Genomic DNA, 18,146 nt, shown 5'->3' on the forward strand with positions numbered 1-18,146 from the left:
AATCTCTCTCAGACTGAATTTTCTTTCATTCTTTTTTATTGACTACATGTTAGATCACAGTTGGGCATACTAGCAGTTATATAGTATTCCCTCCTCAATGGGCATTTCAGTTTGTTTGCAATTTTAGACACTATCGGCAGTGCTGTATTAAACATATGTCTTTGCGTGGTTGCTGGTTGAAGGGGTACAATATTAAGTTTGTTCATTGTTTATAGATTGCTTTCCAAAAGGCTTACCTTGGATTGTAAGAGGTCTCATTTCTATTTAAAAAAAAAAAAAAAGGGTCAGAATACCCTTTCCTTTACATTCTACCTGTAAGAGATGATATAATAATTTTTAGATTTTTCCAATCTTACAGGGATCTTCCTCACCCAGGGATCAAACCCAGGTCTTCCGCATCGCAAGCAGATTCTTTATCATCTGAGCAACCAGGGAAGCCCCATATTCATCTGTTAAGCTATGGTGTCTTCTATTTTACAAAGTTTTAAAACTTATAAGGCTCAAATAATCTTTCTTCTATATCTACTGGGGTTCTATCCATGGTAAAGGATATTTCCTTAGATTGTATATTGTGAATGGATTTTATTGTTTTATGTCTTATATTTAGTTTTTTCGTTCTTCTGAAATTTATTTACATTTATGAGGAAAGAATGGATCTGCTTTTCTTCCAGATGGAAAGCTAGTTGTTCTGATAGCATTTGTTAAATGTCACAGTTTTTCACTGAAATAAAATTCTTCCTTTGTCAAATAGTAACTTCTCAAATATGTGAGATTGATTTCTGAATTGGATTTTATAGTTCTCTTTCAGCAACTGTGAAGGCTCTGAGATTTTACCTTACTGCTAAGGTACCAAGGGAGTCTATCCATAGTCTTACAGATTTAGGAAGAATATAAATCTCCTGAGCTGGAGGCAAAGGACAGTTTATTACTCACAATAGCAGGAGCCATCGTTCTGTAATTCCCCCCACTCCCAGGTTCTCTGAGCCACAATTCCTACGAGTTAATGCAGATCTGAGTGATACTACTTTAGTTACTTTTTATTTAAGGGTTGGTTGATTTTTTTTTTCACTCATTTCAAGAAAGTTGCCGATTCCCATTGTAAATTCTTTGACTCATATTTAAAGGTGTTTGATTTTCAAATAGTTAGGGGTTTCTCATTTTTATTTCTGTTACTGATTGCCAATTTAATTCCACTGTGGTCAGATAACATACTGTGTATTATTTAAATACTTAAAGTATTGTTGACTCTTAGTGGTTTGGATGTCTTTTTAGTATGTCTTGCCTAATTGCTCTGTGTAGGATTTCTAGTACTGTGTTAAGTAGAAGTGGCAAGAGTTGCCATCCTTGGCTTATTCCTGACCTTAGAAGAAAAGTTTGCAGCTTTTCATCATCTAGTATGATGATGTTGGTTATGTTTGTCATATATGGCTTTTACTCTGTTGAGATATGTTCTGTCTATACCTAATTTGTTGATAATTTTTCTCATGAAAGGATGTTGAGTTTTGGCAAATGCTTTTTCTCCATTTATTGAGATAATCATATGACTTTTATCCTCCATTATGTTAACTTGTGTATCATATTGATTTTGTGTATAGTGAATCATCCTTGTGATTCAAGGTGATCATGGTAGGTCATCCTTTTAATATGCTGTTGAATTGTGCTATTTGCTAATATCTTATGCTAATATGTTAAGGATTTTGGAGAAAAAAGGGACACTTTTTACACTATTGGTAGAATTGTAAACTGGTATAACCATTGTGGAAACCACTATAGAGATACCCCAGAAAATTAAAAATAGAACTACCATATCATTCAGCAATCCCACTTCTGGGTATTTATCAAAGAAAAAGAAAAAACTAACTCAAAAAGATATCCACACCCTCATGTTTACTACAGTTTTATTTACAATAGCCAAGACACAGAAACAGCCTAAGTCTCCTTTAATGGATAAAGAAAATGTGGTATCAAAGAGAATATTGTTGTGCCTTTAAAAAAAAAAAGAAGGAAATTCTGTCATTTGTGACAGCCTGAATGAACCTAGAGGGTCATTGGGCTAAGAAACTAAGGCAGACACAGAGCTTGAACAAAGGTTCCCTTTTCTCTGTAGCCTTACCAAAATATGTTACTTCCTATCTTTTTGGTAATAGCTGTCCTAATAGGTATGAGGTGATACCTCACTGTGATTTTGATTTGCAATTCTCTGATTAGTGGTGCTCAGTACTTTTTCACGTACCTGTTAACCTTTATTCTTTGAAAAAATGTCTATTCAGATCCTCTGCCCACTTATTAATCAGATATTTTTGGTATTGAGTTGTATGATTTCTTTATATTTTTAATACTTTGGATATTGACCCTTTATCAGATACATGGTTTGCAGATAATTTCTTTCATTCAGAAGACTGTCTTTTCCCTTCGTTGATGGTTTCCTTTGTGGTACAGAAGCTTTTTCTGTTTGTAGTCATTTATTTCATTTGTTCAATTTTGCTTTTGTGGCCTTTGCTTTTGTGATCAAATCCAAAAAATCATGACCAAGACTAATGTCAAGAGTTGACTGCCTATGTTACTTTCCAGGAGATTTATGGTTTCAGGTGTTAAGTTCAAGTCTTTCATCCATTTTGAGTTGACTTTTGTATACAGTATAAGATAGTGGTCCAGTTTCACTCTTTTGTGTGTGACTGTTCAGTTTTCCCAGCATCATTTATTGAAGAGACTTCTCTTTACCCATTGTATATTCTTGGTTCCTTTGTCATAAGTTGACCATATATGTGTGGGTTTATTTTTGGGCTCTATTCTGCATTTAACCTTGTGCCTGCTTTTGTGCCAGTACATACTGATCTGATTACTATATATTTATAATATAGGTGGAAATCAGGATGTGTGATGCCACCAGCTTTGTTCTTCTTTCTTAAGATTGTGTTGCCTATTCAAAGGTTTTTCATGGTTTTATACAAAGAATTGTTCTATTTCTGTGAAAACTGCCGTTGAAATTTTGATAGGGATTTAAGTGATTTTTCAAAATTTTTTTCCTCTTTACTCCTTGAAAGTGAAGTGAAGTGAAGTCGCTCAGTCGTGTCCGACTCTTTGCGCCCCCATGGACTGTAGCCTATCAGGGTCCTCCGTCCATGGGATTTTCCAGGCAAGAGTGCTGGAGTGGATTGCCATTTCCTTCTCCAGGGGATCTTCCCAACCCAGGAATTGAACCTGGGTCTCCCGCATTGCAGGCAGACTCTTTACCATCTGAGCCACCAGGGAAGCCCCAGATTGGAATATTTCCATTTACCTCTCGAAGTTTGTTGTGGTAGTCATTTGGAATCTCTATGCTATTAAGACTATCCAGCAAAATTTCTATTTTATATACTGTCATTTTCAATTCTATGATTTCTATTCAGTGTACTATTGTAGTTTGTGAATTTATGATAACATTTTCATCTGTTCATCTGAAAAAAACTTCTCTTCATTTTTGAACATGTTTATCATAGCTTCTCTGAATTAGGTGCTAATTCCAACATGAGGGTAAACTCAGAGTTGTTTTCTCTTGACTAGGGGACAATCTTTTTGTCCTGAAGTTTTTTTTCTCTGAAGTATCTTATAAATTCAAGATTCTCAAAAGTATTATTTTGTTGGTGTCAATATTAGTATTATATTGTTTTTTAATTTTTAAGGATTTTTAGGAAATTTAAATATATAGTTGATGTGTGATATTTAAATTACAGAGGTACAATACAGTGATTCACCATTTTAAAGGTTATATTCCATTTATAGTTGTTATAAAACATTGGCTAGATTCCCTGGTTATACAATATATCCTTGTAGTTTATTTTTAAAATAGTAGTTTGTACCTCTTAATCCTCTACTCTTCTCTTGTCTCTCCCCTCCTAATTTCTCCCCACTGTGGTGGTTTAGTTACTATGTCATGTCCAACTCTTGCGACCCCATGGACTGTAGCCTGCCAGGCTCCTCTGTCCATTGGATTCTCGAAGCAAGAATACCGGAGTGGGTTGCCATTTCCTTCTCCCCACTGGTAACCACTAATTTGTTCTCTATATCTGTGAGTCTGTTTTTGTTTTTTGTTGTTATAGTCACTAGCTTGTTGAATTTTTAAATTACACATATAAGTGATAATATACAATATGCCTTTCTCTTTCTAACTTATTTCACTTAGAATAATACCCTCCAAGTCCATCCATGTTGCTGCAAATGGCAAATTTTCATTGTTTTTTTAATGGCTGAGTAGTATTTGATTGTGTGTGTGTGTGTGTGTGTGTGTGTGTATATAGATATACACCACATCTTCCTTATCTATTCATCTGTTGATGGAAACAGGTTGCTTTCATATCTTGGCAATTGTTGATAGTACTTCTGTGAACATTGAGATTGGATGTATCTTCTTGAATTAGTGTTTTTGGATTTTTCAGATATATACTCAGGATGCAATTGCTGGGTCATATGGTAGCTCTATTTTTAGTTTTCAGAGAAACTGCCATCCAGTTTTTCACAGTGGCTGCAGCAACTTACATTCCCACCTACAATACACAAGGGTTCCCTTTTCTCCACCTCTTTGTCAACATTTGTTACTTGTGTTCTTTTTGATAATAGCCATTCTGACAAATGTAAAGTGATATCTCATTGTAGTTTTGATTTGCATTTCCCTAAGTGATATTGAGCATCTTTCCATGTGTTTGTTGGGCATCTGTATGTTTTCTATGGAAAAACGTCTAGTAAGGTCTTCTGCCCGTTTTTTAATTAGGTTTTTCTTTTTTTGATACTGAGTAATTATATTTTTGATATTAAATCCTCTTCAGTCATATCATTTGCAAATATTTTCTCCCATTCAGTAGGTTATAATTTTGTTTGGTCAGTGGTTTCCTTTACTGTGCAAAAGCTTTTTAGGTTTAATTAGGTCCCATTTGTTTTTGCTTTTATTTCCATTGTTTTTGGAGACATATTTAAAAAAATAATGCTATGGTTTATGTCAGAGCGTTCTGCATATGGGTTCCTCCAGAAATTTTATGGTTTCCAGTCTTAGATTTGGGTCTTTAATTTACTTTGAGTTTTTTTTTTTTTTTAATATGCTGTTAGAAGATGTTTTGATATGCATGCTGTTAGAGGATGTATTGATTTGATTGTTTTACACGTTCAGTTCAGTTCAGTTGCTCAGTCATGTCCAACTCTTTGCGACCCCATGAATCTCAGCACGCCAAGCCTTCCTGTCCATCACCAACTCCCGGAGTTCACTCAGACTCACGTCCATCGAGTCAGTGATGCCATCCAGCCATCTCATCCTCTGTCGTCCCCTTCTCCTCCTGCCCCCAGTCCCTCCCAGCATCAGAGTCTTTTCCAATGAGTCAACTCTTCGCATGAAGTGGCTAAAGTACTGGAGTTTCAGCTTTAGCATCATTTCTTCCAAAGAAATCCCAGGGCTGATCTCCTTCAGAATGGACTGGTTGGATCTCCTTGCAGTCCAAGGGACTCTCAAGAGTCTTCTCCAACACCACAGTTCAAAAGCATCAATTCTTCAGCGCTCAGCCTTCTTCACAGTCCAACTCTCACATCCATACATGACCACAGGAAAAACCATAGCCTTGACTAGACAGACCTTTGTTGGCAAAGTAATGTCTCTGCTTTTCAATATGCTATCTAGGTTGGCCATAACTTTCCTTCCAAGGAGGAAGCATCTTTTAATTTCATGGCTGCAGTCACCATCTGCAGTGATTTTGGAGCCCCCCAAAATAAGGTCTGACACTGTTTCCACTGTTTCCCATCTATTTCCCATGAAGTGATGGGACCAGATGCCATGATCTTCGTTTTCTGAATGTTGAGCTTTAAGCCAACTTTTTCACTCTCCACTTTCACTTTCATCAAGAGGCTTTTTAGTTCCTCTTCACTTTCTGCCATAAGGGTGGTGTCATCTGCATATCTGAGGTTATTGATATTTCTCCCGGCAGTTTTCCTAGCAGCACTCACTGAAGAGGTTGTCTTTTCTCTACTGAATATTTTTGCCTCCTTTGTCATAGATTAAACGATAGTGCATGGCTTTATTTCTGGGCTCTCTCTCCTGGTCCATTGATCTGTGTGTCTGTTTTTGTGCCAGTACCATACTGTTTTGATTACTACAGCTTTGTATCAATAGTATAGTCTGAAGCAATAGAATAGTCTGCAGTCAGGGAGCATGGTTTGGTGAAAAATACCATTGGTATTTTGATAGGGATTGCATCGAATTTGTCAATTGCCTTAGGTAGTGTGGTTATTTTAACAGTATTAATTCTTTAATTCTGAGGATATCTTTACATCTGTTTCTATCATCTTCAGTTTCATTGATCAGTGTCTTAGTTTGCAGAGTACAGGTTTTGCCTCCTTAGGTAAGTTTATTCCTAGTTATTTTATTTTTTGATGCAATGGTAAATGGAACTTCTTTCATTTCTTCTGATGTTTTTGCCTTTTTCAATGTCAAGTAATTTTTTTATTCTATAATGGGCATTATTGTTGATAGATGGTTGGGAGTTCTGAATTTTGTTGTCTTTCAATGTAGAATCTTGACTTTTGTCCTAGTAGGCATTATAATGTAATTGAATTGCAGTTCCCGAGTCTATGACCTTTCTGGTGAGCAAGTGCCTGAAATTTCCTCTCAGTTTTTAAGCCTCCACCTGTTTCTTCCACCTGGTGCCATGAAGTCCCCTTGTAGTTCAAGGATCAGAGAAGGATTTGGGTAGAGTATTTAAACAGGGTTTAGTCCATCTTCTTTATAGCTCTTTGTTGAGCGGTTTCTCTCAGACTTGAACTCCATCTTCTGATTTCATGCTGTACTGAGTACTCAGACTGGAAAGTGCCCTTACAGAGAAATCTGTGTGAACTTAAATTTCACCCACTGCAGTTATTCTCTTTTCAAAAGTCTTTTTTTCTTAAATCCTGAAAGTTTTGCTCACTTCCTAGTACCTTAACTTATAATGATTGTTTTTATTTACATTTTGTCTGGAGTTTATAATTGTTATCTATGGGTGAGTCATCCACTCTGTCATTACTGGAAGAAGAATCTGTGCTGACTTTTAATATATTGGAGTAATCATAAATTATGAAATCTTTCTTCAGGTATCTTGGGAAGGAAATGCCAAAAAACCTTTTCAAGCCACAGATGATTATTTTTTTAAGTCAACAATTTATCAAACACTAAATGTTTTTGGTTTGCAACTCATCCAGTTCACACCGTGAAATAAATCAATTGTAGATATTCTGGTTGTTGCCTAATGCAGTTTCTCCTAAACACACGATAAATACTATGTGCTTTTTTTTTTTTTTTAAATCAACAAAGGCTGATCAACTTGTTTGTACCAAAGCTGAACCTTGTGAATGAGTACTTATTTATCAATCTCTAGATTTATATGTAAACATGGAAGTTCATTGATCAATAAAAACATGTGTAAAAAGCATATCAGTGATAACATGGACTTTGGAGCTTTAGCATTAGTGTGTGAAAAAATGTTTTGTGTTATTGGAACTATTTATATGGAAACTGCAAATGAGTATAGGTAAAAGTTACTCAAAACACCAGGTTAAAATGACCAGGCATTTCCTTTCTCAGGTCACTGAAGGCAATTAAAGCTTGGCTACAATGGATGAATGACATTGGTTCAAGGTGAACATTTGTTCTCTTTTAAATCACATTTTCTTCTTCACCTTTGTTGCCAGGAAGGCTATAAAATTTATGAAATGAGTTTCATACTGTATATTTGTTAAAAACAAACAAACCAGAGTAAAGTCATTATATACTTTTCCTTATGACAAAATATGCTATTGTAGGTTGTGCAAGAGAAGCAAAAATAGCAAATTTCAATGTTTGAGGCATATCTGGTAATGAATTTGTAGGGAATTCAGTCCAGTTCAGTCGCTCATTCATGTCCGACTCTTTGCGACCCCATGGACTGCAGCACTCCAGGCCTCCCTGTCCATCAACAACTCCAGGAGTTTATTCAAACTCACGTCTGTCGAGTTGGTGATGCCATCCAACCATCTCACCCTCCCTCGTCCCCTTCTCCTCCTGCCTTCAATCTTTCCCAGCATCAGGGACTTTTCATATGAGTCAGTTCTTTGCATCAGGTCACCAAAGTACTGGAGTTTCAGCTTCAGCATCAGTCCTTCCAATGAATATTCAGGGTTGATTTCCTTGAGGATGGACTGGTTGGATCTCCTTGCAGTCCAAAGGGCTCTCAAGAGTCTTCTCCAACACCACAGTTCAAAAATATCTTTTCTTCCAAAGAGCAAGCGTCTTTTTAATTGCTTGGCTGCAGTCACTATCTGCCATGATTTTGGAGCCCCCCAAAATAGTCTGTCACTGTTTCCACTGTTTCCCCATCTATTTCCCATGAAGTGATGGGACCAGATGCCATGATCTTCGTTTTCTGAATGTTGAGTTTTAAGCCAACTTTTTCACTCTCCTCTTTCACTTTCATCAAGAGGCTCTTTAGTTCTTCACTTTCTGCCTTAAGTGTGAGTGTCATCTGCATATCTGAGGTTCTTTATTTCTTCCAGCAATCTTGATTCCAGCTTGTGCGTCATCCAGTCCAGCATTTCTCATGATGTATTCTGCATGTAAGTTAAATAATCAGGGTGACAGTATACAGCCTTGATGTACTCCTTTCCCAATTTGGAACCAATTTCATGTCCAGTTCTAACTGTTGCTTCCTGACCTGCATACAGATTTCTCAGGAGGCAGGTCAGGTGGTCTGGTATTCCCATCTCTTGAATTTTCCACAGTTTTTTGTGATCCACACAGTCAAAGACTTTGGCATAGTCAGTAAAGCAGAAACAGATGTTTTTCTGAAACTCTCTTGCTTTTTCGATGATCCAACATATGTTGGCAATTTGATCCCTGGTTCCTCTGCCTTTTCTAAATCCAGCTTGAACGTCTGGAATTTCATGATTCCCATATTGTTGAAGCCTGGCTTGGAGAATTTTGAGCATTACTTTGCTAGCGTGTGAGATGCATGCAATCGTGCAGTAGTTTGAACATTCTTTAGCATTGACTTTCTTTGGGATTGGAACGAAAACTGACCTTTTCCAGTCCTGTGGCCACTGCTGAGTTTTCCAAATTTGCTGGCTTATTGAGTGCAGCACTTGAACAGTATCATCTTTTAGGATTTGAAATAGCTCAGCTAGAATTCCATCACCTCCACTTGTCTTGTTCATAGTGATGCTTCCTAAGGCCCATTTGACTCCACATTCCAGGATGTCTGGCTCTATATGAGTGATCACACCATTGTGATTATCTGGGTCATGAAGACCTTTTTTGTATAGTTCTTCTGTGTATTCTTGCCATCTGTAATTAAAATCATTATTCTTAAGAATTTGCGTGCCTCTTTGTGAGGTGTCTTAAAGTGACTTTTTGTGTGAGTACTTCAGAGATAGAATTGTTTCATACTCCTTTGTACTCCAGTATCTAATAACACAGTGCCTGACTCACAGTAAGTAGACAAAAAGTATCTATTTTCCAAATAATGTTTTTTTATATAAATATATTTTTCAAGCAAGGAAGAATAATTTAGGCCATTGGATTTTTTTCATTTCTATCACTTTACACATTATTTTTATGCCATATAATCTTTGTATGAACACTTCAATTCTAAATAAATTTCCTCTTAAAAATATCATAATTTATTGTGGAATAAAAAATTTTATTTTTCAAGTAACATACTAACATACCTCAAGTGAACTTCCAGATGTTCAAGCTGGATTTAGAGAAGGCAGAGGAACCAGGGATCAAATTGCCCACATCCATTGGATCATCAAAAAAGCAAGACAGTTCCAGAAAAACATCTACTTTTGATTTATTGATTACACCAAAGCCTTTGACTGTGTGGATCACAATAAACTGTGGAATATTCTTCAAGACATGGAAATACCAGACCACCTGACCTGCCTCCTGAGAAATCTGTATGCAGGTCAAGAAGCAACAGTTAGAACTGGACATGGAACAACAGACTGGTTCCAAATTGGCGAGTACATCAAGGCTGTATATTGTCATCCTACTTGTTTAACTTATATGCAGAGTACATTATGTGAAATGCTGGGCTGGATGAAGCACAATCTGGGATCAAGATTGTTGGGAGAACTATCAGTAACCTCAGATACTCAGATGACACCACACTTATGGCAGAAAGTGAAGAGGAACTGAAGAGCCTCTTGATGAAAGTGAAACAGAGTGAAAAAGTTGGCTTAAAACTCAACATTCAGAAAACTAAGATCATGACATCTGGTCCCATCACTTCATGGTAAACAGATGGGGAAACAGTGGAAACAGTGACAGACTTTATTTTCTTGAATTCCAAAATCACTGCAGATGGTGACTGCAGCCATGAAATTAAAAGACTCTTGCTCCTTGGAAGAAATGCTATGACCAACCTAGGCAGCATATTAAAAAGCAGAGTCATTACTTTGCCGACAAAGATTTGTCTAATCAAAGCTATGGTTTTTCCAGTAGTCATGGGTGGAAGTGTTTGTTGAACTATGAAGAAGGCTGAGCACCAAAGAATTGATGCTTTAGAATGTGGTGATGGAGAAAACTCTTGAGAGTCCCTTGGACTGCTAGGAGATCAAACCAGTCAGTCCTAAGGAAATCAACCCTGAATATTCATTGGAAGACTGAAGCTGAAGCTCCAATACTTTGTCCACCTGATGTGAAGAACTGACTCATTGGAAAAGACCCTGATGTTGGGAAAGATTGAAGGCAGGAGGAGAAGGGGACAACAGAGGGTGAGCTGGTTGGATGGCATCACCGAGTTGATAGCCTTGAGTTTCAGCAAGTTCTGAGAGTTGGTGATGGACAGGGAGGCCCAGCATGTTGCAGTCCATGAGGTTGCAAAGAGTCTGACATGACTGAGCTACTGATCTGAACGTACTAAACTTAAAACCAAGATCTCTGCTTGGAAATGAAGCCCATTTTCAAATTTTAAAATTCAAGCATAACTAAGGAAGCTATTTTTTAAAGGGAAAAATGATTAGGCTCTTGAGAATCTTAAGGTGATGGGTATACTTTCTGGTTGTTTTCCTATTTGAAATTCCTAGTTTGTAGTAGGAAATCAATAAATGTTGCATTAAATTGATGGAGAGTGAGTGTAGGGTTATTAACATATGTTATTCCAATAATAAATGTGATCTTAATATTTCTTAGCTGATAAACTATCAACCAGAGAAATTCATTGAATAAGACTTGCATGTTTCTTCTGTTGTGCTTAGTCACTTCAGTCATGTCCAACTCTGTGAAACACTGGACTCCAGCCCACCAGGCTCCTCTGTCCGTGGGGTTTCTCCAGGCAAGAATACTGGAGTGGATTGGTATGCCCTTCTCCAGGGGATCTTTCCAACTGAGGGATCAAACCCAGGTTTCCCGCATTGCAGGCAGATTCTTTTATTTTTTTAAAATTTTTTTTTACTTTACAATATTGTATTGGTTTTGCCATACATCAACATGAATCCGCCACGGGTGTACACATGTTCCCCATCCTGAACCCCCCCCCCCCACCCTCCTCCCCATCCCTCTGGGTCATCCCAGTGCAACAGCCCCAAGCTTCCTGTATCCTGCATCGAACCTGGACTGGCGGTTCGTTTCTTATACGATATTATACATGTTTTAATTCCATTCTCCCAAATCATCCCCCCCTCCCTCTCCCACAGAGTCCATAAGACTATTCTATACATCTGTGTCTCTTTTGCTGTCTCACATACAGGGTTGTCGTTACCATCTTTCTAAATTCCATATATATGCATTAGTATACTGTATTGGTGTTTTTCTTTCTGGCTTACTTCACTCTGTATTCTTTACCATCTGAGCCACCAGGGAAACCCTGACTCATTGGAAAAGACCCTGATTCTGGGAATGATTGAAAGCAGGAGGAGAAGGGGACGACAGAGGATGAGATGGTTGGATGTATCACCGACTCGATGGACATGAGTTTGAGCAAGCTCTGGGAGTTGGTGATGGACAGGAAAGCCTGGTATGCTGCAGTCCATGGGGTTGCGAAGAGTTGGACATGACTGAGTGACTGAACTGACTGTATGTTTGCATACTCCATCAGAATTTTCAAATATAATGTTAACTTTCAGTGATCCATCTAAGTATATTTATTGTCCCCTATCATTTTTGCAGAATTTTATTATATATGGTAAACTGTTTAGATTTGCTGTTTGTTTTACTGTTCCTGGCAGCTTTTATAGTGTGTTGAAGAGTTAGGTCTTTTTGCAGTTGTTCTGATTGACAAGAATTTTGTTTGAAGGCCCCTGTGTCAGTCAGTGGATACCCACCCAAGACTTATTTTAGCAAAAGACCCCTCCCCACCATGTTCCTTGTCTTCTCATCACCTAATAGGTACTGGGATGCTTATGAATATGAAGATAAGTTGTTTGAAATGTAGCATATTGAGCAATTGCCCTTTATTCCTGAGCTTATTCTTTTTTTGACCTTGCATTCTTCCCATTCATATTGACAGAATTTCTATGAAATGACAGTAAGAATAACTTAGTTGTAATACAGTTGACATTTTTCTGCTTTCTTCTTCATATAATGACTACCCAGCTGAATTGCCCTGTTTCATGTTATCAGTCAGTAGTACTCTTGCCTGGAAAATCCCATGGATAGAGGAGCCTAGTAGGCTGCAGTCCGTGGGGTCGCTGAGAGTCAGACATGACTGAGCGACTTCACTTTCACTGTTCACTTTCATGCATTGGAGAAGGAAATGGCAACCGACTCCAGTATTCTTGCCTGGAGAATCCCAGGGATGGCGGAGCCTGGTGGGCTGCCGTCTATGGGGTCGCACAGAGTCAGACACAACTAAAGAGACTTAGCAGCAGCAACAGCAGCAGCAGCAGTGTCCAGTCAGAGAAAAGAAGCCACTTTGAGTATTTGAGTAGAGAGGGATTTAATGTTGACATCATTACAGTGATGCTGATCAGGCTGGGAGGAGGAGGAGGAAGAGAAATGTTGCTGTCCCTCTGCTGGAGCCCAAGATTCCCCCCTTGACACCTGTAGCTGTTGAAACCTCATAGCTGTTGGGGAACTGTTTTCTTCCTTATTTTGGACTTGGTGATATTAAAAAAAAAAACTTTATTAGAATACGTAGGTCAATAAAAGTGAACTGCATTTAATATGAATTATGAGTTATTGAGTATAAAATTGAGTTAGTGAAACCACTTCCATGAGTATGTGCTGGTGTAATGCTATGACTGATGGCCCCATTAGCTTTTGAATTCCTACATGGAAGGTCCCTAAGTTTATTCAGTGTTCATTGAGCTGAGTGAAGGAATTTGTGTTTTGTGACTTCATAAAGGGTTTTTGAAAGAGGGAATAGGTAGGTAACTAAATTTTATTACCCTTTTCACTCAGTCTTGGGAAACTGATTAATTTTTATGCTTATTTATTTATAAGAATTTCAGGGAGAAACTGCTGGGGTTGATGGGATTGGGATGTGTCTGGTAGTTCATACTTAAAAGTATAATATTGTCCTAAGTGTAATAGACTACATTACATGAAATTTTTATTTATATATTTGAATTAAATATTTGAATGTGAAGGTATAATCATAAAGTTATTGGTTTCAGATATTTTGTTGGTACTTGTGGAATGAAATTTTAAAGTATTGAATACATTCTATATAATGGAAGATTTCAGGTACACAGAAAAATGTAAAAAAAAGAATACGGTGAATATCATATGCCTATCACCCAATTTGCTTCAGAATTTGGAAAAGCTCTTAAACATAAGAAAGCAAAATAAGTAACAATTACATGTTGTAATGAAATCTTTACAAATTTGAATTAATTCTTGAAAGTTATTTTTATCTGCGGGGATTAAAAATCCCATTTCTAAATGAGATGTTTTAGGAATGGTACACTTTAGTTATTTTCATAAGAACATTAAATGTTGTCAGTTCAGTCTCTCCTCCAGTTTTATATTAAACTGTTGTCAACTTATTTTTGGAAAATTATCTCCTTCTATTCCTCTCATTTCTAGTATATAGTGCATGAAAAATTGCATAAAACTATCTAGACTGAAATCAAAACGTGAGAGCTTGTGCACATTACAAGAATACAGGAAAAAAAAAAGAATACAGGAATATCATGTATGTTTTGGACATATGGCATTATTAAGCATGTTTTTGTTTCAAAGGATAGTTGGAATAAAATTACAAATCTGTTTAAATGAGGTAAAAGATTATATGGTTCTTTATGCAGAAAATATCTCATTTCTCTTACTTTATTGTCTCATTTGGTTTTAGATGAAGGATGTCAGATTGTATAATGAGGAAACCCATTCTCATTTTCACCAAGACTGCCCAAATTTAATACATGTGCTTCAAGCTTCAGTATCCTTCTAAGTATTAATAATAATCTTCTATGTTTCTATTTTGTTTGTCACATGTGGGCAAGGACATTTTGAAGCTTATAATTTAGCTCTGCTCAACTGTCTGTAACAATACTAATTGAAATTATTATAGTTGTTTATGATATTAAAAGTTGTAATTTTCTCCTATTTCTATTTTTTTTGAAATTTTCAGTTATTGGAATCATTTGAGGTAGCACCCAAAGACTCTCTCATAACACATTTCTAAAAAATTTGTAAATTCTTTTTTCATAATCAAATAACATAATGAAACACATGTTTAGGTTTAGGCCTGAGAGGATTTTTTCCTTCCAATATAATCAGTTGGAAGTAAATCATTCAGTATCTATATTCTTCATGTCTTTGTAGACATTGAGAAAAATAAAAGGATCAGCCTCATCTACATGCCTTTTGTATTGTGCATCTATGTGGAATTTACTCAATGAATTACTTAAGGCTAATGTAGAATTATATTTTATTTATTCCCTTCCCAAATAGTGCACACACAGACACAATGCACGTGCACACGCACAGCACGTGAACTATCGTGTCAGCCCACACTTATTATACTTAAAGGAGAAATAAAGTAGCAACAGTGGTGCAGTGAGGGGAAAAGAATGAAAGGATCAGATTTAATAGAAGTGCCCTTTCTGGAGATAAAAAATAGCAGCAGGGTTTCAAATAAGTCCAAAGAGAAATAGAATGGCAATTTACTTAATACATGTTAAGATAAAGATTTAAAATTTATATTTCTTAGAAAGACAAACTTGATTCTCCACATTAAAGAAAATAAAGCCATCATCTATTTACCTGGGAATGCACGCAGGAAACAAAATGGCTGCCATGAAGAATTACCTTGAGATCAAATCAATGAATGGCACCCCACTCCAGTACTCTTGCCTGGCATTACCACGGACGGAGGAGCCTGGTGGGCTGCAGTTCATGGGGTCGCTAAGAGTCGGACACGACTGAGCGACTTCACTTTCACTTTTCACTTTTATGCACTGGAGAAGGAAATGGCAACCCACTCCAGTGTTCTTGCCTGGAGAATCCCAGGGATGGGGGAGCCTGGTGGGCTGCCGTCTATGGGGCCGCACAGAGTCGGACACGACTGAAGTGACTTAGCAACAGCAGCAGCAAATCAACGAAAACAGTATGTCTTCAATGTTTTCTGTCATACTAGGCACTCAGAAATGCAAAATGTGATGAATAACTTAATTGTTTAAAGAATAAGCATAAGAAATTAAACTACAAAATGACTTTTTACAGAGTGTGCGGCTAATATGACTAGGAACTTGGTGTTTCAGTCAGTTCAGTTCAGTTTAGTTGCTCAGTGGTGTCCAACTCTGCCACCCCATGAATCGAAGCACGATTCATCCCGGTCCATCACCAACTCCCCGAGTTCACTCAGACTCACGTCCATTGAGTCAGTGATGCCATCCAGCCATCTCATCCTCTGTGTCGTCCCCTTCTCCTCCTGCCCCCAATCCTTCCCAGCATCAGAGTCTTTTCCAATGAGTTAACTCTTCGCATGAGGTGGCCAAGGTACTGGAGTTTCAGCTTTAGCATCATTCCTTCCAAAGAAATCCCAGGGCTGATCTCCTTCAGAATGGACTGGTTGGATCTCCTTGCAGTCCAAGGGACTCTCAAGAGTCTTCTCCAACACCACAGTTCAAAAGCATCAATTCTTTGGTGCTCAGCCTTCTTCACAGTCCAACTCTCACATCCATACATGACTACAGGAAAAACCATAGCCTTGACTAGACCTTTGTTGGCAAAGTGATGTCTCTGCTTTTGAATATGCTATCTAGGTTGGTCATAACTTTCCTTCCAAGGAGTAAGCGTCTTTTAATTTCATGGCTGCAGTCACCATCTGCAGTGATTTTGGAGCCCCCCAAAATAAAGTCTGACACTGTTTCCACTGTTTCCCCATCTATTTCCTATGACGTGATGGGACCTGATGCCATGATCTTCATTTTCTGAATGTTGAGTTTTAAGCCAACTTTTTCAGTCTCCTCTTTCACCTTCATCAAGAGGCTTTTGAGTTCCTCTTCACTTTCTTCCATAACGGTGGTGTCATCTGCATATCTGAGGTTATTGATATTTCTCCCGGCAATCTTGATTCCAGCTTGTGTTTCTTCCAGTCCAGCGTTTCTCATGATGTACTATGCATAGAAGTTAAATAAGCAGTGTGACAATATACAGGCTTGACGTACTCCTTTTCCTGTTTGGACCCAGTCTGTTGTTCCATGTCCAGTTCTAACTGTTGCTTCCTGCTGCTGCTGCTAAGTCGCTTCAGTCGTGTCCGACTTGGTGCGACCCCATGGACGGCAGCCCACCAGGCTCCCCCGTCCCTGGGATTCTCCAGGCAAGAACACTGGAGTGGGTTGTCATTTCCTTCTCCAATGCGTGAAAGTGAAGTCGCTCAGGCGTGCCCGACTCTTAGCGACCCCATGGACTGTAGCCCACCAGGTTCCTCCGTCCATGGGATTTTCCAGGCAAGAAGAGTACTGGAGTGGGTGCCATTGCCTTCTCTGGTTGCTTCCTGACCTGCATACAAATTTCTCAAGAGGCAGGTCAGGTGGTCTGGTATTCCCATCTCTTTCAGAATTTTCCGCAGTTTATTGTGATCCACACAGTCAAAGGCTTTGGCATAGTCAATAAAGCAGAAACATTTAATAAATATTTCTACATGTGTTTTTCTGGAACTCTTGCTTTTTTGATGATCCAGCAGATGTTGGCAATTTGATCTCTGGTTCCTCTGCCTTTTCTAAAACCAGCTTGGACATCTGGAAGTTCACAGTTCACATATTGCTGAAGCCTGGCTGGGAGAATTTTGAGCATTACTTTAGTAGCGTGTGAGATGAGTGCAATTGTGTGGTAGTTTGAGCATTCTTTGGCATTGCCTTTCTTTGGGATTGGAATAAAAATTGATCTTTTCTAGTCTTGTGGCCACTGCTGAGTTTTCCAAATTTGCTGGCATATTGAGTGCAGCACTTTTACAACATCATCTTTCAGGATTTGGAATAGCTCAACTGGAATTCCATCACCTCCACTAGCTTTGTTCATATGATGCTTTCTAAGGCCCACTTGACTTCACATTCCAGGATGTCTGGCTCTAGGTCAGTGATCACACCATTGTGATTATCTGGGTCGTGAAGATCTTTTTTGTACAGTTCTCCTGTGTATTCTTGCCACCTCTTCTTCATATCTTCTGCTTCTGTTAGGTCCATACCATTTCTGTCCTTTATCGAGCCCATCTTTGCATGAAATGTTCCCTTGGTATCTCTAATTTTCTTGAAGAGATCTCGAGTCTTTCCCATTCTATTGTTCTCCTCTATTTCTTTGCATTGATCACTGAGGAGGGCTTTCTTATCTCTTCTTGCTATTCTTTGGAACTCTGAATTCAGATGCTTATATCTTTCCTTTGCTCCTTTGCTTTTTGCTTCTCTTTTTTTCACAGCTATTTGTAAGGCCTCCCCAGACAGCCATTTTGCTTTTTTGCATTTCTTTTCCATGGGGATGGTCTTGATCCCTGTCTCTTGTACAATGTCACTAACCTCCATCCATAGTTCATCAGGCACTCTGTCTATCAGATTTAGGCCCTTAAATCTATTTCTCACTTCTCTTGTATAATCATAAGGGATTTGATTTAGGTCATACCTGAATGGTCTAGTGGTTTTCCCTACTTTCTTCAATTTAAGTCTGAATTTGGCAATAAGGAGTTGATGATCTGAACCACAGTCAGCTCCTGGTCTTGTTTTTGTTGACTGTATAGAGC

The 18,146-nt window shown here is 38.0% G+C and overlaps 1 long non-coding RNA gene across 3 annotated transcripts in view; it reads left to right on the top strand.

The window, feature by feature from the left end:
* Positions 1-14,515, top strand: part of LOC129625399 (uncharacterized) — an 88,947-nt gene extending 74,432 nt beyond the window's left edge. For all 3 annotated transcript variants that reach the window (XR_008701418.1, XR_008701416.1, XR_008701417.1), the window contains one exon: positions 11,821-14,515. This is a non-coding gene — a long non-coding RNA (uncharacterized LOC129625399). The remainder of the gene's footprint in view (positions 1-11,820) is intronic.
* The last annotated feature ends 3,631 nt before the right edge of the window (positions 14,516-18,146 follow it).

The sequence above is a fragment of the Bubalus kerabau genome, chromosome 13 (genome assembly GCF_029407905.1).
Source record: "Bubalus kerabau isolate K-KA32 ecotype Philippines breed swamp buffalo chromosome 13, PCC_UOA_SB_1v2, whole genome shotgun sequence".
In the NCBI taxonomy this organism is placed as follows: Eukaryota; Metazoa; Chordata; class Mammalia; order Artiodactyla; family Bovidae; genus Bubalus; species Bubalus kerabau.